The sequence below is a fragment of the Leopardus geoffroyi genome, chromosome A3 (genome assembly GCF_018350155.1).
Source record: "Leopardus geoffroyi isolate Oge1 chromosome A3, O.geoffroyi_Oge1_pat1.0, whole genome shotgun sequence".
Lineage (NCBI taxonomy): Eukaryota > Metazoa > Chordata > Mammalia > Carnivora > Felidae > Leopardus > Leopardus geoffroyi.
Genome location: NC_059336.1, coordinates 117798452 through 117825012, shown reverse-complemented (window position 1 = coordinate 117825012; position 26561 = coordinate 117798452). Strand labels below are relative to the sequence as shown.

Below are 26561 nucleotides of genomic sequence, written 5' to 3'. Positions count from 1 at the left end.
CTGGCTGAAGTCGGACGCTTAACCGACTGCGCCACCCAGGCGCCCAGAATCTTCTTTTAAAAAACACTTTTGGGGCACCTGGGTGGCTCAGTCAGTTAAGCTTCTGACTCTTGGTTTCAGCTCAGGTCATGATCCCACGGGTTTTTAAGTTCGAGCCCCACGTCGGGCTCTGCGCTGGCAGTGCTGAGCCTGCTTAGGGTTCTCTGTCTCCCTCTCTCTCTGCCCTCCCCGACTCATGCTGTCTCTGTCTCTCTCAAAATAAATAAATAAACTTAAAAAAAAACTTTTTATTATAAAAATTTCAAACACAGGGGCACCTGGGTGGCTCAGTCAGTTAAGCATCCGACTTTGGCTCAGGTCATGATCTTGCAGTTTCTGAGTTCAGGCCTCACATCTGTGTGCTGATAGCTCAGAGCCTGGATCCTGCTTCAGATTCTGTGTCTCCCTCTCTCTCTCTGCTCCTCCCCTGCTCACACACACACCCACACACACACACTCTCTCTCTCTCAAAAATAAACATTAAAAAATTTTCAAACACAAAAATAGAAAAATATCATAAACCCCTATGTGCCCATCACCCATGTTGCATCTTTGTCTATCTTGTTTCATTGATCCCTTCCTCCTTTTTAATTTAATTTAAAATTTTTTCTGGAATATTTTGAAGCAAATGTGAAATATCATTTCACCTATAAATACTTCAGTGTGTATCTCGAACAGGTAAGGATTTTTTAAAAATTGTCTTTTAAGTTTATTTATTTATTTTTAGAGAGACAGAGAGAGCACAAGCAGGGGAGGGGCAGAGAGAGAGAGGGAGAGAGAATACCACGCAGGCTCCTCACTGTCAGCACACAGCCCGATGCGGGGCTTGAACTCATGAACCGTGAGGTCATGACCTGAGCCTAAATCGAGTCAGATGCCCAACTGAGCCACCCAGGTGCCCCAGGAATTTTGAAAAAATGTATCCAAAACAACAATATTAGAATGTTACAATACAGTAACAAATTATAACGTTGTTTAATATCATCTAATAACAGTCTGTGTTCAAATTTCCCCATTTGTCTCATATATATTTTTTTTCCTTTTCCAATTGGTTTGTTCAAATTAGAATCTAAATAAGTCAGGACCCATGAATCTTGAAAATCCCTGGAAAAGAAGAGATGTGGACCCAAATAATGGATATCACCACCCATTTTCTTTCCCCATAATTTAGCTAAGAAAATACGGAGTGAAATTATTAAAACATCACTTCACCCATGGGCCTGTAGAAGATAAGGTCTGACGTTTGCTTATCACCTTCGTTTCAAAGTGCTTTTAATTATCGCATTTAGAATATGTCATTGAGTCTCTCTGTCAGTTTTGAATAGAATTCTTAGCACTAGAACGAATGGTTAGAGATCATCTAGCCCAGGGAGGGACTTTTAACATTTTTGTGCCAAAGACCCCTTTGAAAAACCCTGTGGATCCATTCTTCAAACAGCGTTTTAAAATGTATAAAATAGGGGCGGCTGGGTGGCGCAGTCGGTTAAGCGTCCGACTTCAGCCAGGTCACGATCTTGAGGTCCGTGAGTTCAAGCTCCGCGTCGGGCTCTGGGCTGGTGGCTCAGAGCCTGGAGCCTGTTTCCGATTCTGTGTCTCCCTCTCTCTCTGCCCCTCCCCCGTTCATGCTCTGTCTCTCTCTGTCCCAAAAATAAATAAACGTTGAAAAAAAAAAAATAAAATAAAATGTATAAAATAAAATAGATAGTACTGCAAAGGAAGCTGATTAAAAATATTAAAATAAAATATTAAAAAATATTATCAAGTCATTAAAAGTGATTTAATCATACACTTAAAAACGTATGACACAGAATATGAGCTTCTTTGACAACAACCTTAAATAACAATATCCAGTGGCAAATCTAATAACCCTTATAATTTGGAAATAGTGATGAGCATTGAAGAACACTTTAAGATCTGGGCAACACCTGCCATGTGATATAAAAGTATCTGCAATGTCTTATGACAACAAAGGCAAGGTACTGCTAATACTGCCGTAGATTGTTACCTGCATTCATAACTGGAGGAAATGCTAAATTTCAGTTCAAGGCAGTGAGTGTAGAGATCCACATTCTTCCTGTGCAAGTTCCCAGATACCCAAATTCGATCCAAGACCTTGCGGAGCGGGAGGTGAAGGGAGGTGTACAGATCTCTGACTGAGAATCTCGGAAAACTCCGTGTTACAGAGCTCAGATGTGTCTGAGTACCTCACCCTCAGCCATGCATAACGTCAGGGGAGAATAGGACTAGAAGCCAGGTTTCTGCAATCCAATTAAGTATTTTTCCTATGTTTGAATGGCTGAATTCTAAGACTCCTAGGCAAGGGAAATACTTTTGCAGCAATATGTGTGAACACTGGCCTGAAGAACTGTTCAACATTAAGGAAAATACCGGAAAACAGTGCTCAGATTTAAGGATTAATGACCTGTCTTTTGCATATTATATGCTCCCTGATAAACACAACTTCAACTCTCATAAGTCCATGAGACATTTTTTCCCTGTCTTTTCTGAGGTATCCCTTACTATAACTTTACTATAACTTACAGTAGGACTCACCCTTATTAAGTGAATAATAAATTTCGGCAACCACAGAGACGCAGAACTAGTGCCACAGTCAGGACGTGACACATTTTTCATCACCCTAAAAAGTTTTTCATCTTTAAAATGTTTGTGCAGCGGATCCCCCCTGTTGACCTTCAGCCCCAGGTAGTCACTGACCATGTTCTGTTACTGTAGCTTATTCTTTCATAGAATGTATGGAGTTCATAAAAATGGAATCAAGTTGTATTTGACCGCTTTCACTTAACGTAATGTTTTTGAGATCCATCCATGTTGTGCCTGTGCCGGCACTTCATCCTTGTTTATTGCTGAGTAGTATTCCATTTTCCCATTCTACTATTTATCCATTTACCATGCAGTGGACATTTTATGTGTTTCCGGTTTCTGGCCAGTAAGAATAATGCTTCCGACTCAGTCCGTTGAGGGTCCAACTCTTGATTTTTGGCTCAGGTCACAATCTCGTACTTCATGAGATTGAGCCCCACATCAGGCTCTGTGCTGTATGGAGCCTGCTCGGGTTTCTCTTCTCCCTCTCTCTCTGCCCCTCCCCCTGCTCATGTTTTCTCTCTCTCTCTCTCTCTCTCTCTCAAAAAAATCAACATTACAAAAAAAGAATACTCCTATGAACATAATTTAAGTGCAAGTCTTTGTGTGGACATAATATTTTGTTTCTCTTGGGTAAAAAGAATACTGGATCATATAGTAAATATGTGTTTAACTCAGTTTTGTAGTACTATATTGCTTTTCAGAGGGCAGTAACTTGTTACATTCTCACTAACAACATATGAGAGTTCTGGTTCTTCCACATCCTCTCCAGCCCTTGCCATTATCAATCCTTTTAATTTCAGCCATTGTAAGGTACGTAGTATTATCTCATTGTGGTTTTAATGTACAATGAAACTATGGCTCAACATCACTCATGACTAGTGATGTTGGGCACCACCTTTTCATGTGCTTATTTGCCAAGTAAGTTATTTTGTGAAATGTCTGTTCAAATCTTTTTCCTGATTTTAAATGGGTTGTTATCTTCTATTTGAGTCATGAATTCTTTATACATATTAGATGCCAGCCGTTTTGTCAGTTATATGCTCTACACATTTTTTTTCCAGCCTGTGGCTTGCCTTTTCATTTTCTCAACTGTTTTTTTCCAAAGAGCAAAAAGTTTTAATTTTGATGAAGTTCATTTTGTCACTTTTTTATTTATGGATGTACTTTTTAAAAAATTTTTAATTCCAGTATAGTTAACATATCATGTTATATTAGTTTCAGGTGTATAATATAGTGATTCAACAATTCTGTACATTACTCAGTGCTCATCGTGATAAGTGTACTCTTCAACGTTTATTTATTTTTGGGACAGAGAGAGACAGAGCATGAACAGGGGAGGGGCAGAGAGAGAGGGAGACACAGAATCGGAAACAGGCTCCAGGCTCTGAGCCATCAGCCCAGAGCCCGATGCGGGGCTCGAACTCACAGACCGCGAGATCGTGACCTGGCTGAAGTCGGACGCTTAACCGACTGCGCCACCCAGGCGCCCCGTGATAAGTGTACTCTTAATACCCTGCACCTGTTTCACTCATCCCACCCCCCCCCCCAACCCATCTCCCATCTGGTAACTTATACTTTAAGAGTCTGTTTATTGGTTTGTTTCTTTTTTGTGTTCTTAATTCCACATATGAATGAAATCATATGGTATTTATCTTTCTCTGACTGACTTATTTCACTTAGCATTATATACTCTAGATCCATCCATGTTGTTACACATGGCAAGATTTCATTCTTTTTTATGGCTGAGTAGTATTCCAGTGTGTGTGTGTGTGTGTGTGTGTGTGTGTGTGTGTGTGTGTGTTACATCTTTATCCATTCATCTATCGATGGGCACTTGGGCTGCTTCCATAATTTGGCTATTGTAAATAATACTGCAGTAAACATAGGGGTGCATATATCTTTTTGAATTAGTGTTTCCGTATTCTTTGGGTAAATACCAATAGTGGAATTGTTGGATCATATGATAATTCTGTTTTTAATTTTCTGAGGAAACTCCATAATGTTTTCCACAGTGGCTGCACCACTTTGCATTCTTACAGGCTGTAATTTTAGTGTCCTGCTTGAGATATTTTTGCCTAATCTAGTTCAGGAAGAATTTCTACATTGTTTTCTTCTATACGTTCATAGTTTTAGCTCTTAAATGTAGGTCGCTGGTCCATTTCAAGTTAATTTTTGCATATGGTGTGAGGTAAGGCAGGCATTTTTGTGTATGGTGTGAGGTAAGGTAATATATAATGGTTTATATATTTTTTCTATGCTAATATCCATTTGTTCCTGCACCATTTGTTGAAAAGACTATCCTTTCCTCTTTGAATTACCTTGGCACCCTTGTCAAAAATGAGCTGAACATATAAGTGTAGATCTGTTTCTGTACCTATACTCTGCTCCATTGATCTGCATGTCTGTGCCTTCACTTTATAGTAAGTCTTGAATTCAGAGAGTATAAGTCCTTTAATCTTACGAATATTTATTTGGAATTGTTTTCTCTGTTTAGGTCCTTTGCCTTTCCATATACATTTTAATTAGGTTGTCAATTATTTTCACTAAAAACTTGATTAAGATTGCATTCAAACTGTGACTTAATTTGGAGGGAATTGCCATGTTAGAAATATTGAATCCCCCGATTCATGAACATGTTTTATGTTCTCATTTATTTAGATCTTCTTTAGTTTCCCATAGCAGTGTTTTATAGTTTTCAGTATACAGGTCTTATACATCTCTTGTTAAATTAATTCCTAAGTATATTTTAAGCTATTATGAATGGAGTTCTTTAAAAATTTTTCATTTTCTACTTGTTTATTGTTAGTATATAGAAATACCACTGATTTTTGCATATTGACCTTTAGTGGATTTCTTAGAATTTTTATTTACATGATCATGTCATCTGCAAATAAAAACGGTTTTACTTCTTCCTTTCCAACATGTATTTCCTTCCTACCCCCCCTTCCTTCCTCCCTTCCTTCCTTCCTTCTTTTGTTCCTCCCTCCCTCCCTCCCTCTTTTCCTTCCTTCCTTCCTTCCTTCCTTCCTTCCTTCCTTCCTTCCTTCCTTCCTTCCAGTGGCCTCCAGATCTGACCTATGCAATAATTTGTTGATTTAATTCTTCATGTACCATATGTTGAGTACCTGCTCTGGTTGAGGCAGTCAAGACTCAAGGGATAACAAGAGGAATGCCACCCACTCTAAAATGCCTCACAGTCTATTAAGGAAGATGAACATAGAAAAACAACAATGCAACATTTCAAATGTAATGCTAGACAACCACCAGGTGTTATGGGAACACAGAGAAGGGGCACCCAGCCCAGTAGCACAGGAGGGCTGCAAGAGCATTTCAGGCAAGGGGCTCGCATCAACAAATGCACCGAGGGGAGAAACAGAGCGAGGAGCAGTAAGCCGTTTAGAATTTCTCAAATGTGTATTGGATCCTGGGAAGTTGTGAGAGATTGAGTTAGAGGCAGTCAGAGACCAGAACTCAGAGAGTTGTATACCAGGCTAATGAATATGGACTCTCTCCTGAGGATAGCTAGGAGTTATTGAAGTGTGCTCAGTAGAGAAGTGGCATAATTTGCTTTTTAAAGAAAGGGACTATTTTGGTATTATGTTGAAGATGATTTGGAATGGGGACCAGAACACCTAAAAAGATATTTTAGGCAAAAGATGACTAGACCTGAATGAGAACAATCATAACAAGGATGGAGGGAAAGGAACTGTTTCAAGAAATACTTTGGAAGTGGAACTGGCAAAATTTAGTGATTGATCCCAACCAAGGTGAAGGTCTAAGGAAAATTAGGATGATTCCCAGGTTTGTTGATTAGGCATCCAGACTGCTAAATGATGCCATCATTTGAAGTAGGGACTGCATTAGGAGGAACAGATTTGGAAATGTTGAGCCCAGTTTGGGATACGTTGAGTTTTATGAGCCAATGGAAATCCAAGCGAAGAATGAGTGAATGAACATTCACACAGAACAAATGTGTGGTAGAGACTGTCATCAAACAGCTTATTGGCCTGGAGTCTGTTCCTGGAGTCTGTACAAACCCCCAGCCATCCCCAGTTCAGATGATTCAGAACTATTTGGCCCAACTGAACCTTTAACGAAAGGATTCAGTCATGCTTCATGGGGGACAGGATCTGGTTTGGAACTTGGACCTTATTGATACAGTTTTCCTCCCATAAATATGGTTCAGATTCTTGACATGGCCTGACCTAGGATGTCCTGAAAGAGGCTTTTGGGCTTCTGGACTGAGAATGACCCTTGGCTAAAGTTAAGCCATTGCCTTCAGTCAGGTGAGGGCAAAGGGAATGTCAAAACACGTCATAAAAGGACAAATACTGTGTGATTCCACGTATTTGAGGTACCTAGAGTAGTGAAATTCATAGAGACAGAAAGTAGAATAGAGGCGACTAGGGGCTGAGGAGACCAGGAGTGGGGAATTGTTGGTTCATGGGGGCAGAGTTTCCGTTTGGGAAGATGAGACAGTTCTGGAGATAGGTGATGGTGATGGTTGCACAACAAAGGAGTGTACTTAATACTTCTCAACTGTACACTTAAAAATGGTTTAAATAGTAATTTTTATGTTACTGTATACCACAATAAAAAAAAAAGAGACAATTCATTTATAGGCAGGCATCTTATTGGCAAACTTTCGTCAGTCTCAGTCAACCTGGTGTTTTTCTCTAATTCATTGTCAATCAGAGGTTACTGGTGATAAGAAGTGACCTCTAATAATAGGTAACAATAATAATAGTAATGCCATTGTTGAATATATTATTTGCTGAGTGATCACTGTGTGCAAATTACTGTGTTAAGTACATTCATAATTCCATAGAATTCTCTCAGCCGCCCTATAAAACAGATCCCTATTTTACACTAAAGGAAACCAGTTGCCAGGTGTCCCATAGCTGGTAGTTGAAGGAAACAGCATTGGAATGAAGACCTTTTCATTCCAAACTCTAATTCTCAACAGTTCACTAGAGCTTCCCAGTCTACGTGCTGGGGCACACCACTGGCTTGGGAAGAGGCTACTAATCACTGTAGTTCTTATGGAAGCTGGATCCCATGTCGGCAACCTCTGCTGGCCTCACGCATTTTTCCCAGCGTGCCAAAACATCACACCATTTCTCTGATGATGCCATGATTTGAAAGAAGTGGGGAAATGGTGGGACACTATATTGCATTTTCTAAAACAATTAGAAGACCCTAGATATGCATACGACCAGTCTACATGATGGGGAGGGATCCTAATTCCTAGTTCCTTTCTGCACACGAGGTCCTACAGGGTTCTCCCGGTGTTACTTCTGATGTGCCCAGCTGTGAATCTGTCTCTTTGTACTGAGTCTTTTGAGCTCTCCGGGGTGTTGAAAAGGTGGATTAGGATTCCCTGTCTCCAGGGAAACCATAGTGCCTGCCAGCAATCAGCAAACTTTGCATACAGGTGAGCCTAGTGAAGATAATTGCAGAAAGGAATCTGAGTACGATTGAGGCCAGGGAACTAACACTCACTTTTTAAACAACCCCTGCAATTTCTGACCTAAACCATTGTTCCCACTCGGTTTGTTTCCCAGTGAAGAGACAAATTTAGTTCCTTGCATTTTCCCAGTTAGCCTTTCAGGTTAGACGCAGAGTCTCATTCAGCTTTATAGTCCTGAACATTTGTAGGAATGGGGTTTGCCTTTTTATGTACTCCCAGGTGACAGGTGCATTTGACTCCAATGAGCGTTTAAGCATATTCTTTGTGCCAGGCACCATGCTGAATACTAAAGATATAGGGCCGAATGGGACATGTTCTTTTTCTAAAGAAACTTATAGTCTAGTGTACTCCGATTCCAGGAGGCTTTTCCCAGTGAACATTGTCTTTAAAGAAAAATCTCTTTAGCTATGCTTAAATTTCCTATTTTTCATTTGGCTGCAGCTTGGAAACCTCACATGTATTGTAAACTGTCTTCTGTGTCAGACAAATTAAAAAGAATTTGCAAAGTTTATCCTTAAGCTCTTGTTTGATTGAGACCTCAGAAATGAACTGTGGTCTGAACAAAGCATCTCCAAATGGTGCATAGCCTTTGTTTTATGTCGGAAGAATAGAGTGGGCCAGAACCCTCAGTTCAGACTGTTCCACCACAGTCGGTCAATGAGAAGGTAGAACCTATTTGATGGGAAGCACTTGAACACTGTATTTACAAGAAGATGAAAACATGCTCAGCTGGCCTCCACCCAAGAGGACAGAATACTTCAAAAGACCCATTATTCTGGGAAATGAACAGCCCAAGATCGCAGACTCCGTGGACTCCACAGAGAGTAAACAAAAAGAGACTGTATGCTGTAACGTTCAGAGACCGTTTACTCCAGCATCATTCACTGTTTCCATTATTCCAGAGATCATGGGGGCTGCAGAAAACTAACACAGTCAGAAAGAATGGCTTCTTGATTGCAGTTTTCCAAATGTGGTGATTTTAACAACTACAAAGTACTTCGAAACAACCCAGATTTCACTTTGGTACCTTGAGAACGTTAGTTTTTTTAAGCCACGTAGGAACCAAGGCAGTACTGGCCAGTGGCTGTAGTGCAGAAGTGGGGGTGAAGACCTCAGTGTCTATTTCGGACCCCATTTTGTCCTGTCCAGTGAGTTAGGTCCGCTTCAATCTCCCCATGTAAGGTAATAATATAATTAAATTGGTGGTTCTTAAAGTGAGCTAAGGGACACACAATTGGAAAGCAGGGGGTAGCTGCTGTGGTGATTCACCTTCCACGATCCTTGGGTATTTCCAGTTTGGGAGAACAGGAAGCAGGTAGGGCTTGGCCAAAATTTTCAAGCATGTGCAGGCTTGTTCTTGCACACACGCACATACACACACCCTTCAGTGATAACACTCAGCCACCCTAACACTCCTGGAACTACTAAGGCTTTGAGAAAAACCAAAAGTGTCCCTCCCACACACAAAATAGAGGGACTCTCCCTAAGAATCTTCCCTTTACAATTTTTTTTAATGTTTATTTTTGAGAGAGACAGAGAGATAGAGAGCTAGCGGGGGAGGGGCGGAGAACGAGGGAGACACAGAATCTGAAGCGGGCTCCAGGCTCTGAGCTGTCAGCACAGAGCCTGACACGGGGCCCAAACCCACAAACCAACTGAGCCACCCAGGCACCCCCTCCTTTTAAAATTTTTTATTTTATTGTCTGAATAGGCAGTATATTCACCTAATTTTTAAAAACATGCACACTGTGAAAAAAATCTCTCTTTCATCCCTGCTCAATCCGTTTCTCTTATCACTTCTTTTTGAAGTATAATTGACATACAGTGTTAAAGTCATTTCAGGTGTGTGACATATTCTTGTCACTTTTGTTAGTTTTTCAATTCAGCCTTTCAGAGTTTCTTCAGGTGGATAAAATAAATATAAGAATATATTCTTAATTTCCCTCCGTCTTACATGAAAAGAAGTACCTGCCACACCTTATCTGCACCTAAAACAAGAAATTTTGATGTCTTGTTGCCACGGATGTGCAATTCCTAACCTCCCTTCAGTCATGGTTACTGAGTTAACACAAAGGCTGAGAACGTACAGCTTTCCAGCTATTGTAAATTTAGGTGGGATTTATATAATGCCTCTGTCACTCCCGAGTTGTTATTAGAAATGTCTCTTCAATATCCAGTATAAGACTTCACAATATTTCAAAGTACTTTCTCATTTATCGTCTCCTTTAATTTGAGTCTCCCAAAACCTCATGGAGTTGGGAGGGCAAGTATTATCCTTGTTTTTAAAGTGAGGAAGGTAAGGGTAAAGGGTTTGTGTTGGGTCACACGTCTGGGTCTAGGGCCGTCCTCTATGCCTTACGCCACTTTCCTGTTTTCCAAAACAAGGGAGAAACTGCCTTCCCTAGTTCTGTTTATACTTCTCCATATCTACCACATAGTCTTTCATGGTTTCTCAACACTTCTTGTTCTGAGATAATTGTATAGTCACGCATCAGTGTAACAAATAACACAGAGAGATCCCGTGTCCCTTCTACCCAGTTTCCTCCAGTGGCGACATCTTGAACAACCTTAGCACAGTAGCAACAACCAGGATATTCACATTGGCACTGTCAAGATGCAGAACATCCCCATCACCATGAGGATCCCCGGTGCCCAGCTCAGAACCCGTCTTGCTCTCCTGCAGTTTTCGTGAATTTCCCCTGCAGTTCCCACTAAATCAGTCACGCTCGCTCACTGACTCCGTGGTCTTCATACTCGTCAGTGAGTAATGTGACTTGATGTCTCCTGTGGAGATAACTCCCCGCAGAGAAATTCTGCAAAGTTATACCTTGATCCTTCCCTACAAAGGGCAAGTTTTGTGTATCTAAATGTATTAAATACCGTTCCTTTAAAAGTATCTCAGACCTACAAAGATGTGACCAGGTCCAGCATTTCAGCAAACAAAAGCTGAGGCTTGTAACAAGCAGGAGTCATTGCCATACAGTTATCGCCACAGGTACATACTCAACTTCCAGGGCAACCAAAGTACTTAATAAACATGCCACCTCTTCTTTATCTTAAAATGAGAGACCTAAAGGAAGCACCACAGTAATAGTTGCCAGCCAGGATCCACCCCTTATCTGGCTGCTGTCAAACAGTCTGTAAATGATCAATCCAGAACAGTCCTCTGGGTTGTTGTTTTCTCTCCCACTTCTCTTCTTCTGAACATTTCGCCTTTGCAGTCTCTGCCTTCTGGACGGGATCCTGTGCTCTTTCCACCTGGAAGGAGTCAGTATATGGAAACATACCTGCATTTCCAGGGAAATGGACTGAGGTTATCAAAAAAAAAAAAAAAAAAAACAAAAAAAAAAAACCATCTGTCCAACCCTAGATCAAGATCAAGACATTTTATAGCAACCCAAAGAGCCACACTCTGGAACACACAGTACAGCTCCTTTGGGAAATACCTGACTGGGGAGTGACTTTTGGTCTCCCGGGCAAAATGTTCACTTCTCAGACAGCAAATCCTTTGTAGAAGGGCAACAGACTCAAACCTGGGTGGTGACCAGATAAAGGCAGGCCACTCCTGTTTGAATGTTTGTCGTCTTGGTGGGGAGTGTGTTTAACAAGGTTTCTGCCTTATCTGTCTTCTTTTAGATTTATAGCTCCAGAGCCCACGAACGGGAGGCCACAGATGTGAACACAGGCTGTGGAAAGATTAAAAACAAACCTGGGCTGCCCGATAAAAAGAATCTTGAGATATTTTGGATTTTGTTCTTTGTGTTGTCATTTTGTTACAGGAAGAGCACGTTAGAGGCTCTAACAGAGCCTGAGAGTACTTAGCAGTACTTGGCTAAGTGTACATATTACAGAATGCTGGAAGGAATGTTGCCTTGGCATTATATGTAGTAAGTATACTATTTCCCATTACTTGGTCCCTGGAAAACAGGGTTCAACCCAGTATTTTAATTCCATTAAAAACTATTGAACCCTCGTCTTGGACCATCCACTATATCGGGGACGTGAATAAGATGTGGTCCCTCCCCTATGGAGCTTAAAATGAGAAGATCATCAATATATCCTGCTGTTCCAGAAATTAACATTAAAGTCTCTAAGAAAGGGCCAGACCGAAGAACAAGCCCTTTAGGAGGTGGTGTGTGGCACCTGCTTTATGGCCTTTGTGCCGTGGAGGGGGTCTTGGCCACCACTGCTGTCGGTTGTGTATTTCCTTGTATCTAAACCACCTTTGCCTTCTACTCCTGAACAAAGAGTCAACCCGCTGTCCACCCAGATGGCATGGTTATTCCTTCAGTCTGTTGATACCTTCTGCTGTTTCTGTGGAAGAGAAAGTGTCTGGGCCCTCAATTCAAATCAACACTAGTCATTGTCATTTGTGGAACACTCACTGTGAGATAATCACTGCACTAGGCGGCTTATGTGTATTATCTCATGTATTCCTTACAATCCTACCAGATAAAAATCATGATTGCCATTCTACAGATGGGAAAGTAGAGAGCAGAGAGGCAGTAACCTGCCTAAGATCCCACCGGTGATAAATGCAGAATGATTTCAATGAGTCCCAAGTGTTCAAACTCTGAGCCCTTTCTGCTCTGCCTTCCTTCCTTGCTTTATTTTTCACAATGATAAGATGGTATTATTTCTTGATTCATTGAAAATAATTTTTTAAAGTTTATTTCTTTTGTGAGAGAGAGAGCATGGGGAAGGGGCAGAGAGAGAGAGAGAGAGAGAGAGAGAGAATCCCAAGCAGGTTAGGCGCTGTCAGTGCTGAGCCCTGTGCAGGGTTTGAACTCACGGACCGTGAGATCATGATCTGAGCCGAAACCACGAGCTGGATGCTTAACTGACTGAGCTACACAGGCGCCCCCTTGATTCTTACAGTGATGTGATGTTGCCCTGTTTCCCTGGGATGTGGGAGTCTGTTGTGCAGAGGGTGCACGAATAAAGGCTCAACGTACACACATTATGTTCCAGAGCCTCGGGTGCAAAAAAGGATGGAGAACATCTTATTTGGCTTTTCCAGTTGAAAGATGGGAAGGATAGAAGATGGCCATCTACAGCCATCCACAGGGTTGCAGTGGAGTGCTTAACTTGTCTGATAGTGTTTGAGATGAAAGGAGGCTACTTCACATGTATAGAATTCTTCAGAAGAACACAGACCCAGGGGCTTAGAGTTTTCACCCATCACCCATCACCTAACGTTTTGTAAATGCAAGGTGGTTGCATGTGTTTAATTTGGTTGGGCCTCAAGCTGGACCAGAGCCACCACCTGCCACCGGGGCCACTTCCTGCTGCATCCGGAAGATCGTTCTTTCAAGGTCTCCCCTACCCAGGCAGTGCCCTAACATGACCTCCTCCTCTCGTGACATGGGCCCCATGGGGATAGCCGTCCTTCCAAATGCAGTGATGTGACCTCAGATAGTTCCTGGTTTTCTTTCTTTCTTTCTTTCTTTCTTTCTTTCTTTCTTTCTTTCTTTTTAAACCAATCAAAAAAAATTTTTTTAAGATTTATTTATTTTTGAGAGAGACAGAGCATGACTGGGGAAGGGGCAGAGAGAGAGAGGGAGACATAGAATCCAAAGCAGGCTCCAGGTTCCAAGCTGTCGGCACAGAGCCCAACGCGGGGCTCAAACTCATGAACTGCCAGATCATGACCTGAGCTGAAGTCAGACACTCAACCGACTGAGCCACCCAGGCACCCCGCTGGTTTCCTTTTTCAAAGAAAGAGAGATCAACCTGTCAATACACCGTGAAGGAAACAAGCCTCTTAAATGTCCTGCCCTTCTTCCAGCTTGGTTGAGCTATAATTGAATATTTAAAGTTTCATATATATTTAAAGTTTCATATACATTGGACCCTTGAGCCATGTTGGGTCAGTGGTGCTGACCCCCCCCATGGTCAAAAATCCACGCAGAACTTTTGACTCCTCCAGAACTTAACAATGAATAGCCTACTGTTGAGCAGAAGCCTTACTGACATTATAAACAATTAACATTTAGTATGTTTTATGTATTGTATACTGTATTCTTATAATAAATTAAGCTAGAAAAAGAAAATGTTATTAAGAAAATCATAAGAGAAAGTACATTTGCAGTACTATACTGTATTTATTGAAAAAAATCTGCATATAAGTGAATTCTCACAGTTCGAACCCATGTTGTTCAGGGGTCAGCTATATTTAAGGTGTACAACTTGATGTTTATTTTTTTTTTTTCAACGTTTATTTATTTTTGGGACAGAGAGAGACAGAGCATGAACGGGGGAGGGGCAGAGAGAGAGGGAGACACAGAATCAGAAACAGGCTCCAGGCTCTGAGCCATCAGCCCAGAGCCCGACGCGGGGCTCGAACTCACGGACCGCGAGATCGTGACCTGGCTGAAGTCGGATGCTTAACCGACTGCGCCACCCAGGCGCCCCACAACTTGATGTTTAGATATACATATGCACTGTGAAATCACAAGCAAGCTAATTGATCACATACTCATCACACCACAGTTACCATTTTTTTCTGTGTGTGTGTGTGTGTGTGTGTGTGTGTGTGTGGTGAGAACACAAGGTGGACTCTTCTGGCAGGTTTCAAGTATATACTTTTGTTAACTGTAATCACCATGCTGTACATTAGATCTCCAGAACTTATTTATCTTGCATAACTGAAGATTTGTGCTCTTTGGCCAGCATCTCCCTATTTCCTACCCTCCCCACCCTAGTCCCTGGCAACCACCATTCTACTTTCTGCCTCTATGAGTTTGACTATTTTAGATTCCTCATATAAGATCATGCAATATTTGTCTTTCCATATCTGACTTATTTCAGGTAGCCTAGTGTCCTCTGGGCTCATTCATTTAGTACAAATGGCAGGATTTCCTTCTTTTCGAAGGCTGAATAATATTCCATTGTGTGTGTGTGTGTGTGTGTGTGTGTGTGTGTGTGTATGTATATGTATATATATATATATATATATATATATATATATATATATATATACTAAATTTTCTTGATCCATTCACCTATTAACAGATATTTAGATTGTCTGTCTTGGCCAATGTGAATGATGCTACAGTGAACATGGGGGTGCAGACCCCTCTTCAAGGTACTGCTTTCATTTCCTTTGCATATATCCGCAGAGGTGAGATTGCTGGATCCTGTGGTAGTTCTGTTTTTAATTTTCTGATACATTCCCACTTGTCTATTTTTTCTTTAGTTACCTGTGCTTTTGGTGTCACATCTAAAAATATTGCCCAGACCAGTGTCAGGAAGATTTTCCCTTATGTTTTCTTGTAGCAGTTTTACAGTTTTCTGGTCATACATTCAGGTCTTTAATCCATTTTGAGTTGATTTTTGTGTATGGTTTGATAAAAGTCCAATTTCATTCTTCTGCATGTGGATGTCCAGTTTTCCCAGCAGCATTTATTAAAGAGACTGGCCTTTCCTCGTTGTATGTTGTTGGTAACCTTGTCAAGGACCAGTTGATTGTAAATGGGTGGATTTATTTCTAGGCTCTCTGTTCTGTTCCATCGGTCCATGTGTCTGTTTTTATGTCAGTACCATACTATTTTGATTACTAGAGCTTTGTAATATATTTTGAAATCAGGACGTGTGATGCTCCCAGCTTTGTTCTTCTGGCTCAAGATTGCTTCAACTATTCAGGGTCTTCTGTGGTTTCATATGAATTTTAGGATTTTAAAACATTTCTGTCAAGAGTGCCATTGTGATTTTGATAGGAATTGCATTGAATTTCTAGATCACTTTGGGTAGTATGGTAAACGTCCATGCCCTTACGGCAAGAATTCCGCTAACATATTGAAACTGAAACAACGCTATGGTATTGGAAAAGATTGTAGATAAATACAAAAAGCACGTGTCACCCCAAATCTCTCTTTTCTGGGGCCACTGGTTACAAGGGCAACAGCCAACCTTGTAGGTTACCTTAAAAATGTAATACTGGAAGACTCTGCTTGTCACTTTGAAAATGGCAGGTTTGAAATGGGTTTTCAAGCTTCACAAATGTGTGCTCGGGCTTGGTGATTACCCATAGCTTATGACATTTATGTTAATCGGTAACATTTAATAATCTTAGATGATCGCTCATCCTGTTCGAAGAACATGGTAGGTGTGGAGGCGATTCCTATCGCTAAAGGCATTAACTTTCAGTAGGCATGTGTGCAGAGAGTGTACAGAAAGCATAGGTGCAAAGATATTTTAAGAGGGAAGAGAAGGTGGAGTTGGGAGCATTCTTTTGGGAAAACATGTGGAGGTTTCAAGATTCTACTTTGAAGGAAGGGTGTCGTGTGATGAGCAGGAGACCAAGAGATTCTTTCTAAGAGTTGGTCCAGTTCACTTTTCACAAAAGCGGCGATGGAGGTCTATGACCGAACTGTGCTCAGAGCTGTAAATCACAAAGCTTAATAGAAATCAAACTTTTGTCCCTGATAAGATCGTACAAGCTAAATGAAATACTAAAATTTTTGCTGTGGTCTAGAATTGTGTCACCTTGGTTTAGTAATGTGGATATCTCCTGGGGAAACGGCCGTTAAGGCAAAATCCTTTAAAACTTGTAGCTCTGGGGAGGAAAGTGGAGTAGAGCGTGAACCCCACATAATAAAGAGGTGAACTATTGCTTAGGCAAAGGCTCAGAGATCAGGGGAAAGCTGACTGGGCTCAACTCCAGGATTCTGGCCTCAGTGTAAGTCAGAATAGTCAAGTGAAGGTGTGGCTTGATAGAAGTTTACTTTTAGTCCAGAGGATGGTTAGGGGTTATAAAAAGCTGAGACTTGGACAGAGGTTTATTCAGTTTGGTTCAGATTCAGTGGCCACCACACAGAGTAAACAAATAGGTACTGAACCTCTCAGACTTGGGAGTCCAAAATGGTACTCCGTGGTGCCTGCCGTCAAGTTGCTCGCTGTCTAGTGCCGAAGTCTGTGAGACCAAGAAAGCCCGCAGTGGGATAGAGACTGCCAAGTTCTGTGGAACACTGAAGAAGGTTCTGAGGAAGCTTGGAGAAGGCTTCACAAAGACGCACGAAGAGGGGACCAGCATGGCTGAGGCAGCACGTGGAGTAATAAGAGCTTTGGAGACGGAAGACCAGGAAGGCCCAGCAGCACCCATGCCCACTCCGAGCAGGGAGAGCAATGGTCCCCAGCACAGGAAGTCATCTTCACAGCCACTGCTCTCAGCACGGTCTCCTAGAATGCCGCAAAACTTCTTTTACTCTGGCTGGCGAAGATAAAAGATAGCTGATACGACACCCCAGTTTAGGAGACAGTTTTCACCAGATTCCCGGGATTGAACATCTGCTTCACCCAGCTTTTAATGGAAGAACCAGACGTGTGAACTGAGGCTCCAAACCATGGAATGGTGTGTGATTTCTCCTTCTCTTTTACCCCCTTTGTCCACTTGGGCCCCACGTAATGCAGCACAGTGTAGCCTGTGGTTCCAGCCCTGACCCTGCATCCAAACCTCTCCAGAACCTTGAAAAGGTCTGCCGTCTCCACACCTCCCTGCCTTTCTCTTCTCCCAGCCCCTCTCCGTTATTGCGTCAGAATTAGAGGGAGGGGCATGGTTGCTGAACTTGTGTATTTTTTTTTTTTTGGTGTTATTTATTTATTTTGAGAGAGAGAGAGCAGGGGAGGGGCGGGGGGGGGGGCGGAGAGAGAACCCCAAGCAGGTTCCTCGCTGTCATCACAGAGCCCGACCCCGGGCTCAATCTCACAAACCCTGAGATCATGACCTGAGCCGAAATCAAGAGTTGGATGCTTAACCGATTGAGCCCCACCCCACCCCCCCACCCCCTGCCCGGTGCCCCTGAACTGTTGTATTTTAAAAAATTTTTTTAACTTTTTTTATTTATTTTTGAGACAGAGAGAGACAGAGCATGAACGGGGGAGGGGCAGAGAGAGAGGGAGACACAGAATCGGAAGCAGGCTCCAGGCTCTGAGCCATCAGCCCAGAGCCCGACGCGGGGCTCGAACTCACGGGCCGCGAGATCGTGACCTGAGCCGAAGTCGGACGCCCAACTGACTGAGCCACCCAGGCGCCCCTGTTGTATTTTAAAAACAGCTTCCTTGGAAAGTCTGAGGCACAGCTAGTCTTGCTTGACAGCTGCACAGATAGTGGAAGGAACCCACCTCACAGCCAGAAAATCTGGCTTGCGTTTCCACACTCACCACATACTGGCCCCCAGACTGTTCTGCATCTGTGAAATGGGATTGGTGCTTATCCCACACTTCACAGGGATTTTGTGAGGATTAAATCACATGGGCGCAAATTAGAAACCATCATTGCTATAAAAATGTAAGGGGTTATTTATCCCTGTGTTTGCCACTCCCATGCCCCCACCCTAGATTATATAACCACTCCATGCCAGGACTGTTTCATTGGCCAGCTGGTTTGTCTCTTGCCCTCGCACCCTGCCACCAAGTTATCGTATTGAAATACCACTTCCGTTTTGTTTCTTCTCTGCTCAGATGCACCCGCTAGTCTCTCCAGTAGACAGGCTCCCTTTGTCCATCAGACTTCCTCTTCCCTCAGCCTTGGCCTGTTTGTTGTCCCTTTTTGTGGTCTCTCCTTGACCTCCATGTCTTTCTTACACCATTTCTTTTTTAAAAAATAATTTTTTCTAAGTTTATTTTTATTTATTTTGAGAGATAGATAGCAAGCAGGGGAGGGGCAGAAGAGAGAGGGAGACGGAATCCCAAGCAGGCTCCGTGCTGTCAGCAGAGTCTGATACAGGGCTTGAACTCACAAACTGTGAGGTCATGACCTGAGCCCAAATCAAGAGTCGGACGCTCAACTGACTGAACCACCCATCTTAGAGGTGCCCCATCTTGCACCACCTCTTAAAAATTGTCCCTAGTTTTCTCTCTAAACTCATCACCCCCATCTTAGATCCAAATAATATAATTATGAGACTTTAACATATATTTTCTAGGATGATTCTGTAATTGTCACATGTATTTGCTTTATTATTCTAGTTAATTTTCTTGCCAAGGCCCAAGACTACACCTAAGTGATGTTTTACATTGTGATGCAGTTGTGCCCAGTGCCCCTCAAGGTATTAGGCATGTGGTAGGGCTCAGCGGCCGTGTGCCGAGGCTGAGGGGGCAGAGGTGGAGGCAGGGACCTGGTAGTCAGAGCACGCTTGCAGCCTGTGGCACACTTTCACTTCCAGGGTCACTTTTCATCATCACTACCCTGGAAGGCAGTGGTTATTCACCCCGTTTCACATGAGAGAAGAGAGCCTCAGGTTAAGTAACATCAGTTTTGCGGGGTGAAAGGAAGACGAGGGGCACTGTGTCCTAGAGAGGAGCCAAGGTGTAGCAGAGCCCATAGGTGGTGTGGAGGCGAAGGAGAGCTCCTGCAGGTTGTGGTCAGGTCTCAGCCAGGCTGGGACTGAGGCCGAATTAGTGAAGACCTAGCAGGAGTGACCGGAGCAGACAGGCCTCAGTGGGCCCTCTGCGGGGCTGGCCGCTCACCAGGGGGAAGAGCAGAGTCAGGATGACTCCAGCTGGCCCCCTGATCGGGAGTCGGGAGGGATGTAGGTGACTCAGCCTCTGCCCTGGTCGGAGCCAGGCAGTGGGCTTAGCAGGCCATTTCCTGGGGACTTTTCAAATGGACCAGTGATTTCATCTTTCTCTTCTAAAGCACCTCCATTCCCTGGGAGCTGTTATTTATGGGGTCAAGGGACTGAGGCCACGTGGTCTGATTTCTTAAAGGAGAAGCTGAAATAGCTCTGGGAACTTTCTAGGCCTAGAGCTTTCAGTAATTCCATTCCTGACCAACACTGATGAGAAACCCTTCCAGTCTTCTCTGGCTTCAGCCGGCGTGTAGATAAATAGTGCTTTGACATTTCAGTATTGCTGCCTAATTTATGAAGGCATGAGCTCCACGCAGGTAACTGGCTCCTGCCTCTGGTTGAAGTCATTGTACTTACTGCCTAACTGGGACAGGCCTGGGGCAGGGCTGGGGAGGGCTGGCAACACCAGGCCCAGAAAGGCAAGCCGAAGACCAGCAGGCAGGCCTGAGGGTTGGACAGCCACCCAGCAGATGGGTGGAGGCCAAAGCTGAGTTACATAGCTAGAGAATCCAGGGCGTGGTGAGGGAAATCAGCCACTGCGACAGTAAAAATTAATGTTGAATACGTATGCGTTTATTAGCGTGGCTGTACTTTCGTCAGAAACGTCATAAATTCACAGTTCGGGATTTTAAGGTAAATAAGATCACTGATACTTCTCTCTCAACAGTCAACAGCACCCCTCACTAAGAGAAAAGTGCAGAATGTTCGATTAATCTTTAACCTGAAATATTAAAACTTTTGTTTTTATAAGCTGTTAGAAATGGCTTCCAAAGGATTCCTTCCCCCCTCCACCTCCAACCCCTGCCCATGTCGAAGGTTAAGAGCAAACCATATTTTCTTTAAAACATTTGATGAAACCCTCCTTCCCTCCCTAAGTCTACCAAATTTTGATCTTAAAAAAAAAAAAAAAGAAAGAAAGAAAGAAAAAATGGGGCTAATATGACAGTAAGATTTGTCCCTTCACAAGTAAATATTACAATTTAGCTGGGTAACTTGTGGAAGCTTGTCAGGTCGAAGTGACTCACTTGCATAGATGAAGTTATTTTTAGAGATGTAATTTGTACTGTTTAGAAAAGAATAAAGAGATGGTAAAAGGCTAGATCACTCATTATAGTTTACAGAGCTCATGAACCCAGCATCCATGCAAAAGATGACTCAGCAACGGGTCGGTTGGTACTTTCTCTCAGAATTTTACAGATGTGAGTCACCCACATTAGACTGCAGACACAGCATTGAGGTACCTGTGACTCAGCTCCCATTTAGAAAGAGCACTCGAATTCAATTCTGATACACTTTTATAGTTAAGTACCAAGGAAATTACATACCAGAGCAAAATACGTCTTTGTACCACACAGTCATCGGATGTTTTTAGCAAGGATTGATGTATCTTTGTCTCTGGCCTTTGAAAGAATCCGTTTGTGGTCTACGCTGGCTAATGTGCCCCTTCAGTCTGTTGCTGTCCATTGCTGTGCACCTTGATGTTTGGGTCCCTTACTCTGGTGCACGACTGTCCTCAGTAGAAATCTCGGCCTGCCCCTTTCGGCACTATCATGTCCGGCATTCTGGCCCACATTCCTTTAACCAAATGTTTGTGAGTGAGTGAGTGAGTGAGTGAGTGAAATCTCTAGCCTACCGTATTAAAAATCTGGTTTTTATGAAGTGGCAGAACTTTCACAGGCTTGCTCCCAGCCACACTGTGCCCATGGCAGGGATTAGAAGAAATAAAATCACATTTTCTTGAAGTGTGTTCTTAGGGTTTTTCTTTTAATACCCTACATACGTGTGTGGACACATGTTGATAAAAATAATCTCTATGTGTAGACACACGTGTTGAAGCAAATGCCTTGTTCTCTCTACAGGGCTGCCTAGCGGTTCTCGGTGCTGGCCTTTACTGGCCAGGTGTCCCTGCAGGTGCCCCAGCACAGCAGGCCTACCCCCCAGTTGTTGGCACATGCTGATTATGCAGCCCGATTGGAGTTAAGCCCTCAGAACATGACCTGTCCCTTCAAATATACAGAAAATACAGTTTGCGGCTTGTAGACATTATCAATAGACTGTTCCTAACCAACAAAGAGCCTTGTATTTATTATGTTTATCAAAGAAACACGAACATGGTTACAAAAGCAAATACTCCAGAAAGACCTATAATGAAAAGCAAAAGTACTCTGTCCCACGCCTGCTTAATAACCATCACTTTTAACTCCTTCGGTCAACTGGCGTTTACCTCTGTAACTGCCTTCATTCCTCACCTGCTGTGCATGTAGCACTATTACTAAGAACATCAGGGCAGGCAGAGGTTAAAAACCGTGTTCTGTTGTCAAAGAGAAAAGCCGTGTGTACACTCAAGTCAGCAAACATTTGAGTATCTACACACCGACTCCTGTGTTAGACCCCGTAGTCCCATAAACGGGTAGGTGTACTAAGGAGTTTGCAGTCAGGTCAGGGAGCCAGGTACGCAGATACGTGGAGGCGACGACTGTGTGGAAGCCGTGTCATACAGATGCATGATGCAGGTGTGTCAGACCCCTGTGTTTTACAGAAATGTCCTGGAGCTGGGTCTGTACGTGCTAGTAGAAATCTTCTAGGGAGAAAACAAGGAAGAGATATCCCAGACGGAGAGGACAGTGAGCTCATGCACCGATGGCGGCACACTCAGAAGACAGAGAATGATAATGAAGTCGCATTTGCAGGGTAGTTGAGTGAAGGGAGTAGTGGGAGATGAGGTGGGAAAGAATGTGCCTGGTTAAGAAGGGCTTTGTGTGTGAGGAGTTCAAAGTGCATCCTATTACTATTCGAGAGCCTTGGGAGGATTTTAAATATGTGACATTATCTCAGTGATGTTACAGGTCTGATGGCGGAGGGGAGGATGAATTCAAGTGGGAGAAAGCTGGGGAGAGCAAAACCATTTGGGATAACCAGTCCAGACAGGGGAATGTGAGGTACTGAAACAGGGGGAGGCAAGAGGGAGAGGAAGGCCAGACCCTAGAACGACTTCAGAGGTAGAATCAGCAGGCCTCAGTGAACACACAGATTTAAGGAGGGAGGGAGGAGGAATTGTAATTCCTGGCTGGGCTAGCTGAGTGGTGAGCAGAAACTTAAGAAGAAGACCAGAATATAAGGGAAAAGACAATGAGTTTGAATATATTGAGTTTGAGGTGTTAATAGGATAAGCAGGTGGAGATATTCAAAATATTCAGCCTCCAAAAATGTGAGGCTAAAATTCAGAAGAGCCATCCTGGCGAATGCAGGTGTGTGGGCCACGTGCCTCGGGCCTGGTGGGCCGCTCCAGGCGGTGTCTGTAATGAGAGGGGACCGGGTGGAGGCCGAGGAGCAGTCCGGAGGGAGGATGAGAACTGGGCGAGAGGGGCACCGGAAAGGCAGGGTGGTGGGGGAGCCAAGGATGAAAAGCATCTGCTTTGGTAATTAATGTCCCGGTGCACAGTGTTCGACTAGTAAAGGAAACATCCACACGTTAGTGTAGGCGGAAGCCGGGTGTCAGTGGGTTAGGGGATTCATCGACAATGAAGGAGTTGAGCCAGTTCTCTTACAGAGTTTGGAAAAAGAGAGAAGAGCAAACGGGAAGTAGGCGGCCCGGGTGGTGGTCAAGGGAGTGCTTTGCGGGATAAGGGATTCTGCAGCATAGCGAGATGGGACCAGTGGAAGAGGTTGAAATTTAGAGAGAAGAGAGAGTTGAAAGAGCAAAACCCTATGTGACTTAAGAGTATGGAGCATGGGGGCGCCTGGGTGGCTCAGTCGGTTGAGCGTCCGGCTTCGGCTCAGGTCATGATTTCATGGTTTGTGAGTTCAAGCCCCTCGTCGGGTGCTGTGCTGACAGCTCAGAGCCTGGAGCCTGTTTCAGATTCTGTGTCTCTCTCTGTGCTCCTCCCCTGCTTGTGCATTCGCTCTCTCTCTCTCTCTCTCTCTCTCTCTCAAAAATAAATAAAACATTAAAAAAATTAAAAAAAAGTATGGAGCATGGGACACAGTCAAGGAATAAGCTTTGAGCAAGAGGGAACTCGCCTCCTCTGAGACAGGAGGAAAGGGTGCAGACAGATATTGCTAAATAAGATGTGTGGGAAGGGAGGAAGGGCCAGAAATGGAGATATTTACCCCGAGTGTCCATTTTCTCTAAGTAGTTGGAAGCAGGCTTGTCTCCTGAGTGAAGGTGTCAGAGGAGGGATTAACGTCTTTGAAGAGACAGGAAGTTGTGGCAAAGCCATCAGAGCCAACAGCGCAGCAAACCAAGAGCTGTTTCATTCATCTCACTATTACTAGCACCTGACAGTACCTGGAACCTAATTGGCACGCACAACTGTCTCTGAATCAGTGAATTTTTAAATTGGGTCAGAGGCGAGGGTTTCAGAAGTTATAATTTTGTGACTAGAGCACGAATAGATGATGAGAAGGTTCAGGGTGTGGTCCCAGGGAAGCGGGTGCTGGGTGGGTTGCCCTTGCACGTGATGAAGTTACACTGGATGATTACGGAGATCAGAACGGAGAGGAGTCTTGGAGCAGGTGGAGAGGTTCTCAAGAGCATTAGTGTGTAACCAGGAGCCCGAGTAGGTAACAGCAAAGGGGATCGACAGAGGTCGTGTAGCCAAATGGTAGGAGCTTCGAATGGGGATGCTTTTCTCGGAGGTGAGGCTTGAGTATGTAGGCAAGTCTGGGAAGACCAGTGGCTTCTATCCAGGCGGTGGTCACGAGAGAAAGCCAGGTTTCACTTGAGATAGGAGGTGGCAAGAACACTCTGAGAAGAAGTGAGAAGGTGACTCCTGGAGCAGAAGCAGAGGGTGTGGTACAGACTGTTTGTCCTATGAGGTGACAGATGGCATTAGGCAGAGTCATGAGGACAGGTGTTTTTTTAGCAGAAAATGAGCCTCACTGAAAGGAACTGGTCAGCTAGGGAGGAGAAAAGAGGTATCTAAGGTCTGCACAGGGCCGGCTCCAGCCACACGGAAAGGTGTGGTGGACAGCTTGTTACCATTCGGACAGCCCCTCAGGGAGCCACGGTTAGCCTGGTGGCCAGATGCCCAGTGGGCGGGTAGCACAAGCAAAAGCGTGCCAGGAGACCTGCTCCAGAGGCTCAAAGTGTGGGCTACGGATTGTTGCTCTTGACCCGACTGTGAAGAGACACAGAGAAATAGAGAGGAAACATTTACAAACTTGTATAGCAGTTTGACATTGCTGTGACATCCCAACACATAATTGTTTTTTCAGTTACTCAGTTTTATTTTATCAGTGACATACTGGAAATGAAAACAGAATAAAACTGGTCATTCACCTCAGCAAATTTATGAGGCACGGGAATGCTCTACAGCATTCCTACCTCAGCCTGAGCCCTGATACAGAAACACCCACTCCTCAGATCAGGCCCCATGGCCTGTCACCCTGATCTGGTCCTGCAGGTCCCAATGACCAGCACAGCCTGTTTAACCACGGGATTTCTTGGCCATAGAGTCTGGCCGCTCATGAGCAAAATATATAGACAAGAGTAATACACTGAGCTGGCACCCCTCACTCTCTTGCCCGAGTGCCCCTCAGAGCCACTGAAGGGTTCGCACCTTGTTTCTCTGCCATGGCCAGGTGAACAGGCAGCTTGAGAAGTAAAATCGAGTTGTCCCTGGACCTGAGGTTTAGTCCACCAGAAACCTCAGCACAATTCAGCAGGGATGCTTGTCAGCAAAGCCAAGCCATCGGTCTCTTGCTTTCCTTTTTATTGTCTGCTAAAGAAAGATGGCGCGTTTTGAGGCAAAAAGAAAACAAAGCCTGAGTAGCAGGTAGTTCATCTAGAGTCTCTTCATCTGAACTCCAGACCATGTAATGCAGCCTCCTACTTCAGACTTCTCACACTGTATTGTGAATACTTGGTTTACTGACCTTTCCCAGTGATGAACTTTTTAGGGCAGAGGTCATTTCTCTTTCGTCTCGAAATCCCCTTCCCTTAGCGTAGGAGTTAGGGCAGCTCAGACACTTGATAAATCAATGTACAAACTCACATACTCTTTCCTTATTTGACTAATAATAATGCATTTGGTCCTACTCTCATACCAAATCATAACTGATTTCTTTTTTAAATCATTAAAACGCCATAGGTGGTACTATCCTAAAAGATGCCTTAACTCCTACTGGCCAGGACCAGTCCCATGGTCAGGAATGCTCATGGTCACTGTCTCTGAGGTTCAGACAAGAAGCTCTCCCACCTCTTTTTGTACAAGTCTGAAATTGTCCTGCTGCTTAAACCAAATACACACACATATACACAAAGGTGTAAACTTAGATAGTAGTGTGTGTGTTTATGTGTGCATGCGCACATATGTGTGTGTGCACACGCACACGAGATACGCCACCACTTGTTACAGCATTCGTCTAGACCTGGGATTCCCACACCTCTCCTCCGAAGCCATATTGGGGCCTGCTCACACACTCCTTTGCAGATTTCCATTTCACTTTCCCACGAGCTAAGATTGGTTGAGTGATAACTTAGTAAGTTGAACATTTAAAGACTCAGACCTGTTTTTCCATGGAACCAATTAATGATATACCTCAAGTGAGCCACTCGGCTTATAGAAACAGAGCGTTTTCCATCACACAGAGTGCTGGTAAGGGGTTCTGAATAAGAGGGGAGCAGGTTAGAAGAGCTGTTTCATTGTAAGGGCGGCAGGCGGGCTCAGCGAGAAGGGGCTGACTGTTGAGTCCACGTCAGGCTCTGCCGAGGTGTGACCAGGTTTAAGCACTTTACTTTAAAGCTCTTTGGAACTTCCCTCTCTTTTTTATTCCTATCTAATTCTTTTCATCTGTCCTTAAATGCTCTGTGTATATGAGTTTCAACTTTCAGGTCTCAGTGTTTTAACCAGAAGCTGATGGCCGTCCCATGCCTT

General features: G+C 43.7%; 1 protein-coding gene across 5 annotated transcripts in view; it reads left to right on the top strand.

Moving 5' to 3' along the window:
* The window catches only part of BABAM2 (BRISC and BRCA1 A complex member 2), a 400305-nt gene that overhangs the window by 325359 nt on the left and 48385 nt on the right, over positions 1-26561 (top strand). The window lies entirely within an intron of this gene.